Source organism: Hylobates moloch, unplaced genomic scaffold (assembly GCF_009828535.3).
Source record: "Hylobates moloch isolate HMO894 unplaced genomic scaffold, HMol_V3 SCAFFOLD_1, whole genome shotgun sequence".
NCBI classification, from domain to species: domain Eukaryota; kingdom Metazoa; phylum Chordata; class Mammalia; order Primates; family Hylobatidae; genus Hylobates; species Hylobates moloch.
Genome location: NW_026652276.1, coordinates 14053514 through 14074244, shown reverse-complemented (window position 1 = coordinate 14074244; position 20731 = coordinate 14053514).

Genomic DNA, 20731 nt, shown 5'->3' with positions numbered 1-20731 from the left:
GCATGACCTCCAAGGGCAAATAATTAATATGAACGACATATTCAGTGTCACTGTTAAGAACTGTGAGCCCCATTAGCCAATTTTTGTAGGACCCTATGCTTTACTAGTATAAATATACATGGAAACTTTGGAATCTGTACCTCTTTATTTAGACTAGTGGCTCTCGGCTGGGTGCGGTGGTTCACACCTGTAATCCCAGCACTTTGGGAGGCCAAGGCAGGCGGATCACCCGAGGTCAGGAGTTTGAGACAATCCTGGGCAACATGGTGAGACCCAATCTCTACTAAAATATAAATATTAGCCAGGTGTGGTGGTGTGCACCTGAGATCCCAGCTGCTTGGGAGGCTGAGGCACAAGAAGCGCTTGAACCCAGGAAGCTGAGGTTGCAGTGAGCCAAGATCACGCCACTGCACTCCAGCCTGGGCGACAGAGTGAGACTCTGTCTTGAAAAATAAATAAAATAAAATATAAACTAAACTAAACTAAACTAGTGGCTTTCCAGGAGGTGGTACTGTTCCTGTGGGGTGCTTGGGAATTTGTAGAAGTGGTTTTTGGTTGTCACAATCAGGAGTACACTACTGGTATCTATTGGGCAGGTGCAGGGATAGTAGATCCTGCTGTACAGAGGATGTCCCCACAACAAAGGCTTGTTTTGTGACACATATGATTTTCAAAAGTCTCTTTGGCATTCAAATAAATGAAGTCCCTGTGTATAATTATTGAAACCTATAATTAACTCCACTCTACATATAAACAGAGTATTTTTCACATTAGCTTAATGTACAGTGAAGCTTCAGGCCGGGTGCGGTGGCTCAAGCCTGTAATCCCAGCACTTTGGGAGGCCGAGGCGGGTGGATCACGAGGTCAGGAGATCGAGACCATCCTGGCTAACACGGTGAAACCCCGTCTCTACTAACAATACAAAAAATTAGCCGGGCGTGTTGGCGGGCGCCTGTAGTCCCAGCTACTCGGGAGGCTGAGGCAGGAGAATGGCGTGAACCAGGGAGGCGGAGCTTGCAGTGAGCCGAGATTGCGCCACTGCACTCCAGCCTGGGGGACAGAGAAAGACTCTGTCTCAAAAAAAAAAAAAAAAAATTAATGTATAGTGAAGTTTCTAGGAAAGCAATAGATAGTAAATTAAGAGAAGATTCCATTTTGATGGTTGGAAATTTTACCAAGCATGGTTCTTAATTTCAGTGAATCACGTCATTGATTGTCCCTCCACAAAACAGAATTCATTTGCATGTGCATAGACAAGAGTCAATTGCATTATTATCATTTCTTGGTATTCCCATTAGTTTTCTGCATTGTTTTCAGTTCTCTATTACAGAGTTATGAAACAGCTCAAAGGCAGTAGAAGGCTAACATCAGAAAACCCAGAAGGATGTACTATAAACAATGCGTAGTCCCTTGCTGGAGACACCCAGTAATATTTTTGCTTCTTCCAAATTTCCTTAGGCATTTGAATTAGTTATAGTAGATTAGTTTCAGGTATTCTATTAACAGTATGTTACATTGATCTTTCTATGTATTTTTTATGCCGGGGCACATTGTCTTCATTATTTTAGCTCTGTAATAGGCTTTTATGTCTATTTGCAGAAAGTCCTTTCTCATTTCTTTTTTTTTTTTTTTTCAAATTATCCATCTATTTTTCCTGTGTCCACATAAGCTTTTTGTTTAGGTTTCTGTAGTGCAGTGTAAGGTGTGTTCACCTTACACATACATACGCTCTAGGATCATTTCATCGCAGGAAAACAGCATCTTTAGACTTTGAAATTATAGAAAAGCTCATAGATTGATGAGGGAAGAATCAACATTTTTGCAATAATCCATGTTGTTATCCAAGGGATGTAGGTATATAATTATAGTTATTTTTAAAGCTTTCGGAAATTTCAAGCTTAAGCAAAAAGCTTTTGCTTCTCTAAAGGATTCAATTCTCAATTCAATCTAGTTCAGGGAAAATTATTATTGGTTTTCATTTTTATAGTTGAGGAAAGCAAAGATCACAGAAGTTAAAGCGCTTGTTGAGATTCGCACAATTAGCATGTGGCAGGTGTAGGATTTGACCTCCCATACCAAGGTCTGTGTTCTGTGTCATTAAATCAGGGAGAACCAAAACCTAGGGTGGTTGCAGATTTATCTGATATTCATGTTTGCTACATTTTAGAAATTGGAGAAAGACTGATCTGAATCACAGTCATATAAGAGCATCTTTCATCTGGTCTTGTGGTCCTCTAAGAAACTCTAGAGTTTTTAACATGAACAATACAGAGAGACACAAGTCTTCCCTTGAGAGCATTCGAATGAAGAAAAGAATCATGATTTTTAATATTGGTAAATATGACTTACTACAAAATGAAAACATTTTCAAAGTTTAACTTTAATCCCACGGTTTTCTTACCTAGACAGGCATCCAAAAATCTCACAAAAATACTTAATGAACATGTCAGTCCATTTAAAAAAATACTTAACACATTTATACCATAGTCAGCAATCACAAGGCTATAGTCATTTACATAATCACAAATGTCTTAATTTTTGTGTTGTTTTTTCTATCTTTCACAATAGGAAAATTTACAAAAGAAGAGATTATTGTTCTCCCAAGGCCCTCAAGGGTGAAAGAGAATTTGATGCCTGAAGAATAGGAGTGGTTTCTTATAGTCTCTTTTTTTTTTTTAATTTTTCATCTCAAGAACAAAGATCCACTTTACTTACAATTTTTATTTTTATTTTATAATAGAGACAGGGTCTTGCTATATTGCCCAGGCTAGTTTCAGACTCCTGAGTTCAAGCAATCCTCCTGCCTTAGCCTCCCAAAGTGCTGGGATTACAGGTGTGAGCCACCATTCCTGGCCAAGAATAGGAGTTTTGAAATCTACTCTTAGGTTGGGGCCTTCAGAAAACACAGCTTGATAAATTAGATAATGATAAATTATGATGAGATATCACATAACCAGCTGATAACATTTCAGCATTTCAAGGCTGAAAAAACTTCCTTGGAAAGAGATTTAAAAATTGGAAGTAAAATAGAGAGAGATACACTCTTGATCAAGCTCGTCCAACCCATGGCCCAGGATAGCTTTGAATGTGGCCCAACACAAATTCGCAAACTTTCTTAAAACAATATGAGGTTGTGTTTTGGTTTTTTTGTTTGTTTGTTTTTCTGCATCAGCCATGGTTAGGGTTAGTGTATTTTATGTGTGGCCCAAGACAATTCATCTTCTTCCAATGTGGCACAGGGAAGCCAAGATTGAATACCCCTGCTCTAGATAATGAAAAATGGCTCAGAGTCTAAAGAAATATCTAACTGTTCTATTGATAAAGCCTATAAACTATCTTAACCAGGGAACATTGGTCATTCCATGTGGCACTTTTCTTGGATAAAGAGAGCTACTTGTGATTACTTGGAGTATGTTGATGGATTGTGCCCATATTGATCAGAGAATCTTGGGTGTCCTGGTTTGCTGAGTCATGTTTGCCTGTCTTTGGGAGTGGTGACAATTGTGTTATGGATCCTGGTGAACAGACCGCTTTAATGTGGGTAACAGACTTTTTGATGAGGTTCATTGGAATCCATATTTTAAAAGTACCGAATAAACATAAAACATAAAAATGCATTTTGATACTATAAATTTGCTACTAGAATATCTGTGTGACACGCCAAAGAGATGCTCATGGACCAGGAGGAATCAGCAAACAAGGTGGAACTTTGCTTCTTTTCTCGTGTCTGATGGTTCCTCTAGTCCTGGCCCACATGAATTCTGATCAGTGGTGGGGCACCCTCTTCCTTTTTGACTTTGTTTAAGAGATTATGTATGTGCTTCCTATCAGGAAAACTCTATCAATGAGTACAAAATAACCTCTGCGAACTATATAACTGGAAAAACTCAAAATTCACAATGCACGGATTAATTCTAAAGACAGATAAAGTATGATTTGCTTGCTTAAATGATGAGGTTACAAAGATCCAGGATCTGATATTGGTCCATTCAGTTTGAGAACTTTTTTGTGACAACTCAGCATGCAGTATACACACATTTTTTATCCAGGGAAAGAGTGTTTTTTATAGAGAGAGTTCAACTCTTACTATTAAACTGGTGGAAAAGTAACTGTGGTTTTTGGCATTACTTTTAATGACAAAAACCACAATAACTTTTGCACCAACTTAATACTACCTGGGACTTCATATTTTTGCTTTTCTCTCTAGCCTGGACAACATAGCAATATGTTTTGCTTTTCTCCTCTGGATTTTTGCTTTTCTCTTCTGGATTTCAATGAACCAGTTTTTTTTTTTTTTTCCCAGTAGCTAACTTTTGCCATAATATTCAATATCTAAAAATAGGATATAAATAACGTAATGAAATAATATTTTAGCATGAAAATAAAAAAATTTTCTGATAAATTTTTTGAATATAGAAGAGAAAAGATAAAGAGAAGAGATGAGTAATTGTGATACAAAGTCAACTAGAAGTTTTCAAGGAATGTCTTAAATCTTGATTTTATTTGGCAAAGCAAATCATTGTAAAAACTTGGGTCTCTGGGGAAAAGACAGCTTGCATGTTAGTTTTCTTTTCTAACTTCAGTGTCTGTTTCTCTCATTTTCATTGTTTGCATGGCCTCTCACAGTAAGTGGGAACATGCTGATTTCTAAAAAGACATTTAAATTAAGGTTTGGGTTTTTTTTTTTTAAGAGTTTTTTTTTTTTTTTTTAAAGAGTTTTAAGTAATAGGAAAAAAGGAGAAAGACTAATCGTGGATTTTTTTGGATTTGAATACAAGGAGATCCATTTCAAGTTAAAAACTTGCAAAGAGATGAGTACTAAAATAAGAAGTAATTTCTCTTTGAGGAAAATAAAGTAAAATAAAATTACTTTTATATAGTACAAGTTCCACATATTAATTAATATTCATATTAATGAATCAATTAATGGATTAATATTCATATTAATGAATCAATTAATGGATTAATATTCATATTAATGAATCAATCAATGGATTAATATTCATATTAATGAATCAATCAATGAATTAATATTCATATCAATGAATTAATTAATTGTTAATATTCATATTAACGAATTACTATTCATATTAATTAACGAATTAATATTCACATTAATTAACAAATTAATATCCATATTAATTAACGAATTAATAGTCATATTAATGAATCAATCAATGGATTAATATTCATATTAATGAATTAATCAATGGATTAATATTCATATTAATGAATTAATTAATGAATTAATATTCATATTAATGAATTAATTAATGAATTAATATTCATATTAATGAATTAATTAATGAATTAATATTCATTAATATGTGGACCTAATATATGATTGTTGTTCATTTATTTAAAAAATAGTTTAACATTATTGAATATAACCATATCACCCAAGTAGCAGACACATCATCTTCTCTATGAACAACCCAGTGTGTTAGGCACACTTAAAAAAAAATAGCTTTGTTAAGATATAATTTACATACCATACAATTCACCCATGTAAAGTGTACACTTTTTTTGGCATATTCACAGGGTTGTGTAAACATTAATACAATCTAATTTTAGAACATTTTTGTCCTCCCTTAAAGAGACACCATATCCATTAGCAGTCAACTATCCTTTCCCAACTCGCAGTCTTTTTTTGAAATTGTTTTGGCTATTCTGAGACCTTCATATTTCCACATAAATTTTAAGCTTCTCAACATCTGAAAAGGAGGCAGCTGGGGTTTTGATAAGGATTGAGTTAAATATGTAGATCAGTTTGGAGAGTATTGCCATCTTACCAATATTAAGTCTTCCAATCCATGAACATGGGATGCCTTTCGATTTATTTAAATCATCTTTAATTTTTTCAACAATATTGTATAGTTTTTAGTGTACAAATCTTACACTATACTTCTTTTGTTACAGTTATACTTAAGTATTTTATTCTTTATGATTCTATTGCAAATGCAGTTATTTTTTGGGTATATTTTAAAAAATTATAGATGTGGGCTAGGCATGGTGGCTCATACCTGTAATCCCAGAACTTTGGGGGGCCAAGGAGGGAAGATCACTTGAGCTCAGGGGTCTGCGGCCAGCCCGAGCAACATGGTGAAATGTTCTCTCTACAAAAAATACAAACATTTGTCAGGTGTGCTGGTGTGCGCCTGTAGTACCAGCTAGTCAGGAGGCTGAGTTGGGAGGATCACTTGAGCCAATGGGGGAGTGGAGATTGCAGTGAGCAGAGATTGTGCCACTGCTCTCCAACATGGGCCATACAGTGAGTGACAGCCCGTGTCAAAAAAAAAAAAAAAAATTATAGATGTGAAAACTGAGGCTCATAAAAATATCTTTTCCTAATGCAACTGCATACAAGAACCATGTACAAAAGAATTACTCTATCTTGCCTAGGTATTCATGTGCTTAAATAAAGTTTTCCTATTTATTTTTTTTAAGCAATAACAATTACACCATTAACAGTATCTTAGTAATTGCTTCATACCTTTAGATTTTTAAAAGAGGAACAGCAGGAGACTGGAGGTAATGAGGCTTACCTGAACCCAGATTCTCAGTTCTGTCCACACTGGTCAAGCAGTCTAAGTGATGACCAGCTGGATCAGTGAAGTGGAGAAAGAACTGTTTCCTGACACCAGGACATAGCATTTCATGCTATGGTTTCCTGCAATCTGAGATCTGACATTGCTCAAAAGCTTAAATCTTAACAAAGAATATTTATGAATTCTCTTATTTATTTTTCTACATTTATTTTTCTTTCTAAAAGTCATACATGAAAACATTCTTTTAAAATTTTCAAATGATATAGACAAAGTTACTAAGTTTCTCCTTACAAGTATCTCATCAATTCCAGTATGCTCCACTGAGGAAATCAGTATTGTCAGTTTGGTGTGTCACTTTCCATACCTCTTCCCAGGTATATGCATGTAGCTGCAGAAATATAGGCTTTACTTTTGTGACTATTATCCTAATTAGCAGCATATGACACTTACCTCTCTGCACTGTCTTGGAGATCTGGTGTGGTATCTGGTGAAGGCCTGCTTTGTCACGGGTGGTGCCTTCTTACTGTGTCCTCATATGGTGGAAGCAAGTTTTCCTATTTAAAAAACAGAAGAGATAAGTAGTGTGATGAGCTACCTTATTGCAAGGTCTTTATTGATGCTACAGCTTCTTTATTAAATCTTTTGCAGTAGACACAATATGAAAGGGACATAATTCAATAGAAATTGTTTCTCCATTTTATTTTAGCATCTCCATGGATATAGTGTATCACTGTACAATTCCTGGAGAAACATTTTAACAGTTGCTTCAACTAATCACAGATGTTCCAAACACTCAGTGTAACTTGAAAAATGTATTTTGCTGACATTTGGTTTCAGATGGTGCTTGGTAGTCACTAAAAAGTAGTAAATGAAAGCATTGCTCAGTTTGATTCACTTACTCATTTTGAGGTCAGTTTTTAAAATGGGCACTTTCAGCAATTGGTAGGTAAATTGCTGTCTAGAATAGTCCAAAATTTCCTGCTGGTAAATTTATTTTTGTTTTGTTTGTTAACGTACTGGAAACAATTGTGGTAAAATTGTATATACAATTTGTAGATTTTCAAATCCTGTTAGTAATCTTCAAAGCCAAGAGTAAAGGTAGAGTGGTAATCATGTAATTTATCCAAAGTCTTTTATACTTCTGGTTTTTAAAAGTATGTGAGAATAAGTTAGTGTGAAATTATTTAACTTCCTCTCATAAAAGGGCACATTATGTATGTTTTAGGTTTTTAGGTGTTTCCATCCATAGAAGTGAGACAATTTAATACAAAAATACCAACAAATCGGCCAGGCTCGGTGGCTCACACCTGTAATCCCAACACTTTGGGAGGCCAAGATGGGAGGATCACCTGAGGTGAGGAGTCAAGATCAGCCTGGCCAACATGTTGAAACCCTGTCTCTACTAAAAATATAAAAAGTAGCTGGGCGTGGTGGCAGGTACCTGTAATCCCAGCTACTCGGGAGGCTGAGGCAAAAGAATTGCTTGAACCTGGGAGGCAGAGGTTGCAGTGAGCTGAGATAGCACCATTGCACTCCGGCCTGGGTGACAAGAGCAAAATTCAGTCTCAAAAAAACAAAACAAAAAACAAAAAACCATAAAACAAACAAAAAAGACAAAGGAAATATGTATACATTGTGGAATGTCTAAATTGGCCTATTTAATATATGCATTACCTTTTATACCAATTTTTGTGGTGAGAACACTTAAAATCTGCTATCTTACTGATTTTCTAAGGAGCTCCATTTTGACTTTTATTTTTTAAGTTTTCATTTATGCATACTCACATTGGCAGCAATAGAGGCTGATATATTTTAAATATAACTGCATCTTTGAGTCATCATCTGACTAAAATGAGCAGCAGCGCTTCCAGTAAAATCTTACTAGAATCATTGTATCTGATTAAAAATTATGGCTTAGCTCTGCACCTCCTGAATATGTGTACGTATGAAAGTGCATACATTCTGAGCATGGTATATATTTTTATAGCAGAAGTAATCTAACACTGTAGTATAAATATTTCTAGTTGTTTCTTTGTTCACCCATCAGGAACAAACGTGTTGATTTGGCTCATGATCAGAATGCCATAGAAATGAGAGCTGATTGTAATGGGTCTCCACTACAAATACTGAGGAATGAAGAAGGCCATTTTAACTCTATGGTTAAGTGTGGTAAGGGGGAGGCTAATGTGAAAGTCAGGGAAATCACACTCCACTTTAAATATTAGTTTTTACTTTTTCATAAAATATTTCCACATAATACCAAAACATGCAGATATGATTTTCACGGCCGGGAGTGGTTGCTCACGCCTATAATCCCAGCACTTTGGGAGGGTCAGGCGGTGGATCACTTGAGGTCAGGAGTTTGAGACCAGCCGGCCCAACATGGTGAAACCCCATCTCTACTAAAAATACAAAAATTGGCTGGACGTGGTGGCACATGCCTGTAATCCCAGCTGCGTTGGAGGCTAAGGCAGGAGAATCCCTTGAACCTGGGAGGTGGAGGTTGCAGTGAGCCAAGATCGCACTACTGCACTCCAGCCTGGGCAACAGAGTGAGACTCCATCTCAAAAAAAAAGAAAAAGAAAAAAAATAAGATATGATTTTCGCTTTATTTCTTAACTTTCCTCTTCCTAAGCTCTAATCAAGTTACTAAGAGGCAGTAAAATATACAAACAGAAAATGTTAAAAATCAATCAGTAAAACTTTCTTTTAAAAACAGGAAAGAACTAAGTATGTAATCCTAGAGGAAGTTGGAGTTAGTTCTAGATTTACATAGAAAGTTGTTTCACTCACTTGAATCTTTTATATTTATATGGCCGGGCATGGTGGCTCATGCCTGTAATCCCAGCACTTTGGGAGGCCGAGGCAGGTGGATCACCTGAGGTTAGGAGTTCAAGACCAGCCTGGCCAACATGGTGAAACCCCGTCTCTACTAAAAATAGAAAAATTAGCCGGGCATGGAGGCAGGCGCCTGTAATCCCAGCTACTCGGGAGGCTGAGGCAGGAGAATCTCTTGAACCCGGGAGGTGGAGGCTGCAGTGAGCTGAGATCACACCATTGCACTCCAGACTGGGGGACAAAAGTGAGACTTAGTCTCAAAAAAAAAAAGAAAAAAAGAAAAAAAGATATTTATATAAAATTAAAAGTAAATAAAGAAACTGAGACAATAAGGGAAAGAATAAGATGTTTATATCTCCAGCATATATTACTTTACTAATATCACTAAAATAAAATTTTTGAACCTATGATGACATTTAAAGAAACTTCTAGTACAGCAGAAGTCTAATTTCACTGTGAAGTCCTATTAGTACTGTCAGCTTCAGAGGTCCTTTTTGATACAATCACAGCATGGCACTGATAAGGTGTCAAGTGAAATATGTGATGCCTGTTTCAGACTGAAGGCATATTTTATGATAGGCAAGAATTTCTTAAAATGCAGCATCAGCCAATCATTAAATCTCTGTATTGAACACTTGAATAAAAGTTGTTACTCTCCATAACTCGATGAGGTAGGAGAAGTGCTTGAGTTGATCCAGATTATAGGACCCTAGATTCATATGGAAGGAATATTTATTTGATAGGAAACAACTAGGTTGGTAATAAGGAGGGGTGAAGGCTAATAAAAAACTGGAACCCAAAAAGCTAGGGGAGTGTTATTCTTTTCTTAACTTTCTAAAGGAATCAGAAGATTTAAGAGTTTTCTCCCTCACTTACTGCTGCAAAATTAAAATAAGCTGATTAAAATAATTGAACTTTCTGCACACAGCACTAGGTTTGTAATAGCATTCAAGAAATATCTGACTCATTTTCTAACCAAAGGCACCAGATCATAACTATATGATTGGGTCCTGTAGTGTTAGACTGAGGATACTTTTCCAGATTTGTTGCTTTATTACTAATCAGCGTGATCATTAATCTAAGAATATATGATCTAACAGAAAAGTGGCACTTCATTGCTTTCATGTGCTTTCCAAGTGGCCTAAGGGCCCCTTAATTCTTCAGTTCACTTACCTAACTCAGACTTGACTTTATCTTCTCTTTGTGGGTACAAGTGTTCTTTTAGACTTTGTAAACTTTCATGGAATTTAGCATTTCTTGTAATCTTAGCATTTAGGTTTTTTTTTTTTTTTTTTTTTGACGTCCCTGAGAACATGTTGCAATTTGTTTTTCAAAGAAATAGTTGCACAGGAATTACTAAAGCAGACAAGAAAAACTGGGTGTGATGGTAAACAGGAAAGATATATCAAAACTGGAGACGGTATCACTGCTCACCGATCATAAGCATCAATATAAGTTTCCTATTCTTACATTCAGACAGCATTATGGTATCTAGCAATATTCAGACAGCAGTATGGTATCTAGCATGAGGTATTTAATATAGTACCATAAATATCTTATAAAATGCTATTCTTGGAACTGAAATTACTAAGATAAAATAATACTGTATAATTAGGGGCTATAACTAAATGGACGATGACGCATATGTAACTGTAACCTGAATGAATATTAAATAACTAACAAAGCTTGCCCACCTCTGGGGGTAACAGCTGGTAAGATTCCCCAAAGCCCACTCCCCCCAGAAGATCCCTGTAGACTTTCACATGGCCCACTGTGAAGATATAGCCGTGTCCCCTGAAAGGAAAGAATAAACATACCTGTATCTTGCTAGCCAAAGTGTGAAATGGCTTTATCCATCGTTGTCAACACCCATACTACAACAAAACACAGATTTTTTTGCTTGAATTTTGATTTCATGAAAAGCAACCTTGTGTCAGAGACAAGTCTGACAGAAAAAAAAGAAAAAAAGAAAAGAAAGAAAAGCAACTTGATTCAGCTCTACCAGGTGTTAATAACCTTTTCCTTTACTTATTTTTTTCTTCTCCTTTTGCTTAATTCATTGGTGTGAGGCAGCAGCCAAGGCCTGCAATGGTTCTGCGTTCTCCTGGATCTTCCTTTGGCGTCTGTGACCTTTTGGTCAACTGCATACATGGTTAGCTCCATAACAAAGGGTTCCTTTTCCTGCAGGACACCCATGCCACCAAGGTTAGGGGCAACAAGAACCGACAAGGGGGGCTGTCTGTTCTCCTGGGCCCCAGCTCATAACGGTGAGCCCCAGCTAGTTCTTCCTCTCCTCCCCTTATATCCGTTTTTCTGCCCTCACTTCTTTTTTTTGAGACGGAGTCTCGCTCTGTCCCCCAGGCTGGAGTGCAGTGGCGCGATCCCGCCTCACTGCAAGCTCCGCCTCCCGGGTTCACGCCATTCTCCTGCCTCAGCCTCCTGAGTAGCTGGGATTACAGGCGCCCGCCACCACACCCGGCTAATTTTTTGTATTTTTAGTAGAGACGGGGTTTCACTGTGTTAGCCAGGATGGTCTCGATCTTCTGACCTCGTGATCCGCCCACCTCAGCCTCCGAAAGTGCAGGGATTATAGGCGTGAGCCACCGCGCCCGGCCTGGCCTCACTTCTTGATCTGCGCACTTCAAGCTCCGGCGGAAGGACACAGCCTGGCAGAGAACACACAGCCAGGTCCTCTCACTGGCCTCAGCTCCTGAGGAAGCCTGAGTCTATGACACAGCAGTCACACCTTACTTTGCTTGTTGGTTCCTCAGCCCAGTTCCTGGTAGGTCTGCTTCAACTTACTGCAAGTGCTAGAACCACATATCTATTCTCTAAATTGATTTAATAAAGACATTTTCTATAATTAGGGCTTTTTAAAAAAAATGTGATGAGAATGCATTTGTGTTTAAAATAAAAACTGATTTTCTGGGCACTGTGGCTTACATCTATAATCCCAGTGCTTTGGGAGACAGACGTGAGAGATGATGTGAGGCCAGGAGTTCAAGACCAACGTGGGCAATAACAAGACTCTGTTTCCAAAAATAAAAATAAGGCTGGGCGCGGTGACTCATGTCTGTAATCCCAGCACTTTGGGAGGCTGAGGTGGACAGATCACTTGAGGCTAGGAGTTCAAGATCAACCTGGCCAACATGGTGAAATCCTGTCTCTATTAAAAATACAAAAATTAGACGGCTGTGGTGGCGTGTGCCTGTAATCCCAGCTACTCAGGAGGCTGAGGCACCAGAACCACTTGAACCTGAGGGGTGGAGACTGCAGTGAGCTGAGACTGTGCCACTGCACTCCAGTCTGGGTGACAGAGTGAGATTCTGTCTCAAAAAAATAAATAAATAATAAAATAAAATAAAATAATAAAATAAACTACCTGAGTGATATGGTTTGGCTCTGTGTCCCCACCCAAATCTCATGTCGAATTGTAATCCCCAGTGTTGGACAAGGGGCCGGGTGGGAGGTGATTGAATCATGGGGGCAGAGTTTTCTCATGATAGTGAGTGAGTTCTCATGAGATCTGGTTGTTGAAAAGTGTGTAGCACTTCCCCCTTCGCTCTTTTCCTCCTGCTCCCACCATTTAAGTCGTGCCCCTTTCGACTTCTCCTTCCACCACGATTCTAAGTTTCCTGAGGCCTCTCCAGCCATGCTTCCTGTACGGGCTGCAGAATCGTGAGCCAATTAAACCTCCTTTCTTTATAAATTGCCCAGTCTCCAGTATGTCTTTATAACAGTGTGAGAACAAGCTAATACAACGGGTGTGGTGGCACACACTGTAGTCCCAGAGACTTGGGAAACTGAGGCAGGAGGATCACTTAAGCCCAGATCAGAGCTGCAGTGAGTGGTGACCACGCCACTGCACTCTAGCCTGGGCAACAGACTGAGACCTTGTCTCTAAAAACATAAATAAATAAAAATATAATAAAATAGTTAAAATGGTACATTAAAAAAAAAGGCTGGGTGCAGTGGCTCACACCTGTAATCCCAGCACTTTGGAAGGCTGAGGTGGGAGGATTGTTTGCGGCCAGGAGTTCGAGACCAACCTGTGCAACACAGTGAGACCCTGTCTCAAAAATATTAAAAAATAAATTGAGAATGACATGAAATACACTTAAAGAATAAAAAATAAATAAATTTAAAAAGGAATAAAAAATAAATATTTACCTCCTATTTCAAACTTGCATGTAGGAACAACAACAAAAAAATCCTGGAGTAATGCCAGATTCCAGAGCTAGCCTGGAATTTCACAAGTTGGAGGCAATGAGAAAATAAGCCCAAGGTTTTCTTGCAAAAGGTCAACAAACATGAGTGCAGAACATTCCAGTTTCTTAGAAAATGTCTTCAAAAACAGAATAATCAGAAAATAAATGCAGATAGTTGGATTAACCTCTGACTTTTATCATGGGCTTCCCTCTGGCCTCCGAAGGAAATGTGAGAAGGGTCACAAGCTGCCTCAGGAGGAAAAGGCAAGAGTGTGACCAAGGTCCTGTCAACCTCATGCCTATTTTAACTCCTCAGCTGAGAGGGAGGATACAACGGGCAGGAAGGAAGCTCCCCAATGGGGAAACTATGATGAAAATTGGAGACCCTCACATCCATTCTTGTTTTTGTTTGTTTGTTTTGAGACTGAGTCTTGCTCTGTTGCCCAGGCTGGAGTGCAATGGTGGGATCTCGGGTCCTTGCCACCTTCGCCTCCTGGGTTCAAGTGATTCTCCTGCCTCAGCCTCAGAAGCAGCTGGTATTACAGGTGCCCGCCACGATGCCCAGCTAATTTTTGTAGTTTTAGTAGAGATGGGATTTCACCATGCTGGCCAGGCTGGTCTCAAACTCCTGACCTCAGGTGATCCACCTGCCTCGGCCTCCCAAAGTGCTGGGATTACAGGCATGAGCCACTGCACCTGGCCACCATTCTTTAGAACTTCCTTCTGCAGTTTCTCCAGGTCCCAATGCTGGCTAAGACCACATTGCCACCATCAATTCAACCTTTTCATTTTCTTTCTCTGTATTCATCTTTTTCTCTGCTGTCATCTCCATAATCAAATGGTGTTTGTTAAAAAGTAGTATGTTCTGAGGCCCGCCACAGTGGCTCATGCCTGTAATCTCAGCACTACAGGAGGCTGAGGAAGTTGGATTGCTTGAGCCCAGGAGTTTGAGACCAGCCTGGGCAACCTGGAGAAACCTCATCACTACAAAAAAAAACAAAAAAAACAAAAAAAACAAAAAAACCACACACACACACACAAATTAGCCAGGCATGGTAGTGTACGCCCATAGTCCCAGCCACCTGGGAGGCTGAGGTGGGAGAATTGCTTGAGCCCTGGAGGCAGAGGCTGCAGTGAGCAGAGATTATGCCACTGTACTCCAGCCTGGGTGATGGGAGTGAGACCCTGTCTCAAACAAACAAACAAACAAACAAACAAACAAACAAACGTAAAACGTAGTCAGGATATATAGAATAGGTGGTATCTCTTAATTTTACACTGATGAAATGGAGCCTCAAAGAGTATTATACAACTTACACACTTTGTAAGGGATAGAATATGATTGAGAATTAGCCTGTCTGATTAAGGTTTAATCACATGCTCCCTTGATAAAGGATATAACAAAAGTAGAATTGTTGGGTTCCCTGCTTTCTAATCACTCCTTTCTTAATAAGAAGTATTCTTGGCTGGGCATGGTGGCTCATGCCTGTAATCCCAGCACTTTGGGAGGCCAAGGCAGATGGATCACCTGAGGTCAGGAGTTCAAGACCAGCTTGGCCAACGTGGCCAAACCTCATCTCTACTAAAAATCAAAAATTAGCTGGGCGTTGTGGCACATGCCTGTAATTCCAGCTACTCAGGAGGCTGAGGCAGGAGAATCACTTGAACCCGGGAGGCAGAGGTTGCAGTGACCTGAGATCGCACCACTGCACTCCAGCCTGGGCGACAGAGCGAGATTCCGTCTCAAAAAAATAAAAAAAGAGTGCTCTTGACAGTGACCTCTGAATGCGCACAGATAGCACAGCCATTTTGTGAAACTGACTTAAAGAACGTTTACTTTGACAAGGTAAAGTAAAAACACCTTACACTTCAATAGCTTCTCTTGCCTCGTTATATATGTGAGAATTATACGATGATGCCTTATGATTCCATAAAACTTGAATTATAATATGCTGGGTAGATACAAAGGGACCATCACCTCTTTTCCCCCAAATAATACTGTTCTGGTTTCGGTCAACTCTGGTCACAATTTAACATGGATTGCCTAAGAGACTCAGAAGAGCTTTGGTTCTCAGAATCTCAATTTCTAGAAATGAGAAAGACAATTGGCAGAAGAAGGCATAGAGGAAGGTGCAGATATCCATCCCAAATTGCTGCTCCTTTACTTCCATCTGAACTTGGGGGAACAGAAGCCACATGTAGAGCCACAGAGAAGGTAGAGCAGTGAAGGAACTACTGGCAATAATCTACCAATGTGTTCCTTTAAGAGTGGGCCAATTGGCTGGGCACAGTGGCTCACGCCTGTAATCCTGGCACTTTGGAAGGCCTAGGCAGGAGGATCACTTGAGCCCAGGAGTTCAAGATCAGTCGGGGCAACACAGGGAGACCCCCATCTCTGTTTACTAATATAAAATTTTAAAAAAGGGTAGTTGAGTTGAGGCTCCAGAGGATCTCCTGGGCTGAATTTGGGTTGTGCTTCTTTTTCCTCTCTCTCTCTCTCTCTGTGTGTGTGTGTGTGTGTGTGAAAATTTATGGGACACAATGTAATTTTGTTACATGAATATATAGTCCAGTGGTGAAGTCAAGGCTTTTAGTGTATCCATCACAAGAATAATATACATTATACACCTTAGGTAATTTCTCGTCATCCACCCCTCCTAGGACCCCCACCCTTCATGAAATGCAATTCAGGCATAAAAAAGAATAAAATCATGTCTTTTGCAACAACATGGATGGAACTGGAAGCCATTATCTTAAACGAAATACCTGAGATACAGAAAGACAAATACTGCATGTTCTCACTTAAAAGAAGAAGTTAAATAATGTGCATACATGGACGTAGAGCTTGTCTTTTGTTTTGACTTGATCCTCTCACTCTAGAGCTGTCTGAGATGTAACTGTATCTACATTTCTATTTCTGAGGCAAACTCTCCCATTTTGCCTTTAATCTAGCCACCAAGAGTAGTGGTATTTAGGCTTCCAATCAGTGTCATTCTCCATGCACTCTCTTCTTGGCTTTACTTGAAGAATGTAAAACTAGCCCAGTGCTTCAAGCCTTCATTTAAAATGAAGACAAATCAAGTGGACCAAGATGTTTTCTCATTTTGATTTTAACAAGGACAACTGGTGGATCATTCAAATGAGGGAAGGTGATCATGGGGAAGAAAATGGATCTTGGGAAAAGAAAGGGTAAGTTTCTGATTTAAGTGACATTTCTATCCCAAAGCAAGTGAAATGCTGCAGCCTCTTATCTTCTCCTACTTGTATTTCCATGAACTGCAGATATATTGGGACAAATCCTGGGAGCAGATGAGGTACCTTCTAGTATTGCTAAAAAAAAAAAAAAAAAAAAAAAAATGGTGAGATGACCTCAAAGAAGAATAAATACTCCCTTTGGGGAAATGTTTGCTCAAGTATTCCTTTACTTTGTAAGACTTTAATTTTAGGCCAAGGGCAATAGGATCATCTGGTCAGAATTTACAATTTGAGATACTGTATATATAAGGCATTTGAGCATTTTGAATCCCAATCATCCTCCACTAGTTTTGTGTGTGTGGAAAAGCAAACAGGTGAGACTAAGCTTCACTGAAATTGAATCCTGGTTAAGATGAATAAAATAATGTGAATCTTTGTCATTTATTATCCAAGAATCCTAAATGTCTGTCTGTGTGTGTAAATTTAAGCATGTATTCTTCCTTGAGGTCATATAAAAAATCTATATACACAGATGATTACCGTAGGAATAACCCCAGATTGGCTCAACAAATTTTGGCAGTGATCCATGACTGAAACAAAGCCCAAAGCAGATAAGCAGATTGGCCATTGGAATATCCTTGTTAAAAACTAGACTGAGTGTATTTTATAAAACTGGAATTACTGCTCCAAACACTTTCCTAGTTTAGATCATGGTTTAGGATGATTCTGCATAGTACTAATCTGATTGGTAACTCTTCGTGTATCTTTTTCTTCATGAAAAAAATTAATGATTATTTTGAAACGGCTTATAGGTCAAGACTAAGTTTTGTCGACCCACAAGTGAAACGGAGGGATCACTAATAAATCATCACTCCAAGATAATGTTTTGCATAGTGCATCTGTGACAGTCTTCTAAGGTGGGATGAAAATTATAAACTAGAGTCCACAGAATTTTGCTAGGAAGGGAAAGAAGGTAGTAGACATGAGGTATCTTAAGTGTTAAACCCTGGAGACTTTCTAGTCTTGTCAATAAAATGGATACATAGTGTGTAGCTATTAATAAATTGAAAACAGGTAGTCAGATATACATGTTCTTTAAAGTGTGTTTTAAGGCTCGTCAAACTACCAGTGGAGAATAAGACAATAGATGCAGACATGGTAGGCTGGGCGCGGTGGCTGACGCCTATAATCCCAGCACTTTGGGAGGCCGAGGTGGGCAGATCACTTGAGGTCAGGAGTTTGAGACCAGTCTGGCCAACATGGTGAAACCCCATCTCTATTAAAAATACAAAAAACTTAGCAGGGTGTGGTGGCACACATCTGAATTCCTGGCTAATCAAGAGGCTGAGGCAGGAGAATTGTATGAACCTGGGAGGAGGAGGTTGCAGTGAGCTGAGATCACACTCGCACTCCAGCCTAGGCAACAAAGTGAGACTCAATCTCAAAAAAAAAAAAAAAAAAAAAGATACAGACATGGTAAAAGTTTCTTCTAGAGCATTACAGTTAAAATGAATATAGGTGGATCACAGGATTATGTCTCTTTTTTTTTTTTTTTTTTTTGAGACGGAGTCTCACTCTGTCACCCAGGCTGGAGCACAATGGTGCAGCTCACTGCAACCTCCTCCCCCCAGGTTCAAGCTATTTTCCTGCCTCAGCCTCCCAAGTAGCTGGGACTACAGGTGTGTGCCACCACACCTGGTTAATTTTTGTATTTTTAGTAGAGATGGGGTTTCACTACGTTGGCCAGGCTGTTCTTGAACTCCTAAGCTCGTGACTTGCCTGCCTCAGCCTGCCAAAGTGCTGGGATTACAGGCATGAGCCATTGCGCCTGGCCATAGGATTATGTCTCTTTCTTTTTTGTTGTGTTTTTTTTTTTTTTTTTTTTGAGATTGAGTCTCACTCTGTCGCCCAGGCTGGAGTGCAATGGCACAGCTCATTGCAAATTCCAGCTCCTTGGATCAAGCAATTCTCCTGCTTCAGGCTCCTGAGTAGCTGGGATTACAGGCACACACCACCACGCCCGGCTAATTTTGTATTTTTAGTAGAGACGGGGTTTCTCCATGTTGGTCAGACTGTTCTCAAACTCCTGACCTCAGGCGATCCTCCCGCCTCGGCCTCTCAAAGTGTTGATGTTACAGGCGTGAGCCACCATGCCTGGCCACGTCTCTTAATTGGAATAGTTTCCTATTCAGATAATCGTTGTTTTAATTTTAGAAAAGAAGCATAGCAACCAAAAAAGGCCATATCGAGAAGGAAATAATGGAAAATTAACTTTTTTCCTTAGGTTCAAAATATATCTCCATTTAAAAACCAACCTGTATTAGTCTGTTCTCACACTGCTGTGAAGAAATACTTGAGAGTGGGTAATTTATCAAAGAAAGAGGTTTAATCGACTCACAGCTCAGCATGGCTGGGGTTGCCTCAGGAAACTTACAATCATGGTGGAAAGCAAAGGGGAAGCAAGGCATCTTCACAAGGTGGCAGGACAGAGTGAGTGCAAGCAGTGGAAATGCCAGATGCTTATAAAACCATCAGATCTCGTGAGAACTCAATCACTATCATGAGAACAGCATGGGAGAAACCACCCCCATGATTCAATAACCTCCACCTGGTCCTGCCCTTGACACATGGGGATTATGGGGATTACAATTCAAGGTGAGATTTGGGTGAGGACACTGAGTCAAACATCACATCCTTTAAAAAATAAAATAAAAGCCATCCTTATATATAATTTAAACACTAAAAGGGGAGGGCTAGTGTTCAGAGTTATGAATCACAATGATTTTATACATTATTCCATCAGATTTAGTCTACTGAATCTGAAAAAACACAGGTACCCAGATAATCTTAAATGTTCTAAAAGTTCTCAAAAGCTCACACTCGGGACTCAGCTCAGTGATCAGGAGTTTCTTTTTGTCAGGAATTCCTTGCCCTGAGCAGGTAGAGTTGATCGGCCCTCCTAGCTTGCATCTGGGAATCTGCTCTTTTGGCCTCAACCTCTCTCTGGAACAGAATGCGTTTGGCTACTGATCCTATTTATCTTACTGCTAGTCTCTGAGTGAGTCCCTTAAAAGAGGGACCATGCCATCCCTTTAACTTCACTGATGTTTTTTTCTTTAGAATATGGGGTCTCTGTCAGACTCCTGGGCTCAAATGATCCTCCTGCCTCAGATTCCTGAGTAGCCAAGACTACAGACACACACCACCACACCCAGCAAAGTTTTTAAAAAGCTTTTTGTAGAGATGTGGTCTCACTATGTTGCCCAGGTTGGTCTTGACCTCCTGGCCTCAAGCAACCCTACTGCCTTCGCCTCTCAAAGTGCTGGGATTGCAGGCATGAGCCACTACACCTGGCCAAACCTCACTGATTTTTATGGTACCCAGTAAAGGGCATTTATGTAAGAAACTTTTTGAAATATAAAGATTCTTTAGATCAAAATGTTTTCTAGCTACTCCTGAGTTAATCTAAAATATACTTTAAAATTCACAACACTTAATTTCCTTGCAATCCTATGAGTTGGAATTTTGCTGGTTAGTGGGATCCTCTAGAGCAGTGGTCCCCAAACTTTTTGGCACCAGGGACTGGTTTTGTGGAGGACAATTTTTCCATGGACTGGGTGGGGTTGGGGGTGGTTTCAGGATGATTCAAGCACATTTATTGTGCACTGTATTTATTTTTTCTGTTTCTTTTTTTTTTTAGACAGAGTCTGATAGGAGGCAGAGCTCAGGTGAGCAATGGGGAGCAGCTGTAAATACAGATGAAGCTTTGCTCACTCACCTGCCGCTCACCTCCTGCTGTGAGGCCCAGTTCCTAACAGGCCACTGACCAGTACCAGTCTATGGACCGGGGAAATAGGGACCCTGCTCTGGATTTTATTTTCATGAATTGACACAACACTCTCCTGTGTTGAGTATAGAGCAGGGTGGTATCGTAGAAAGACC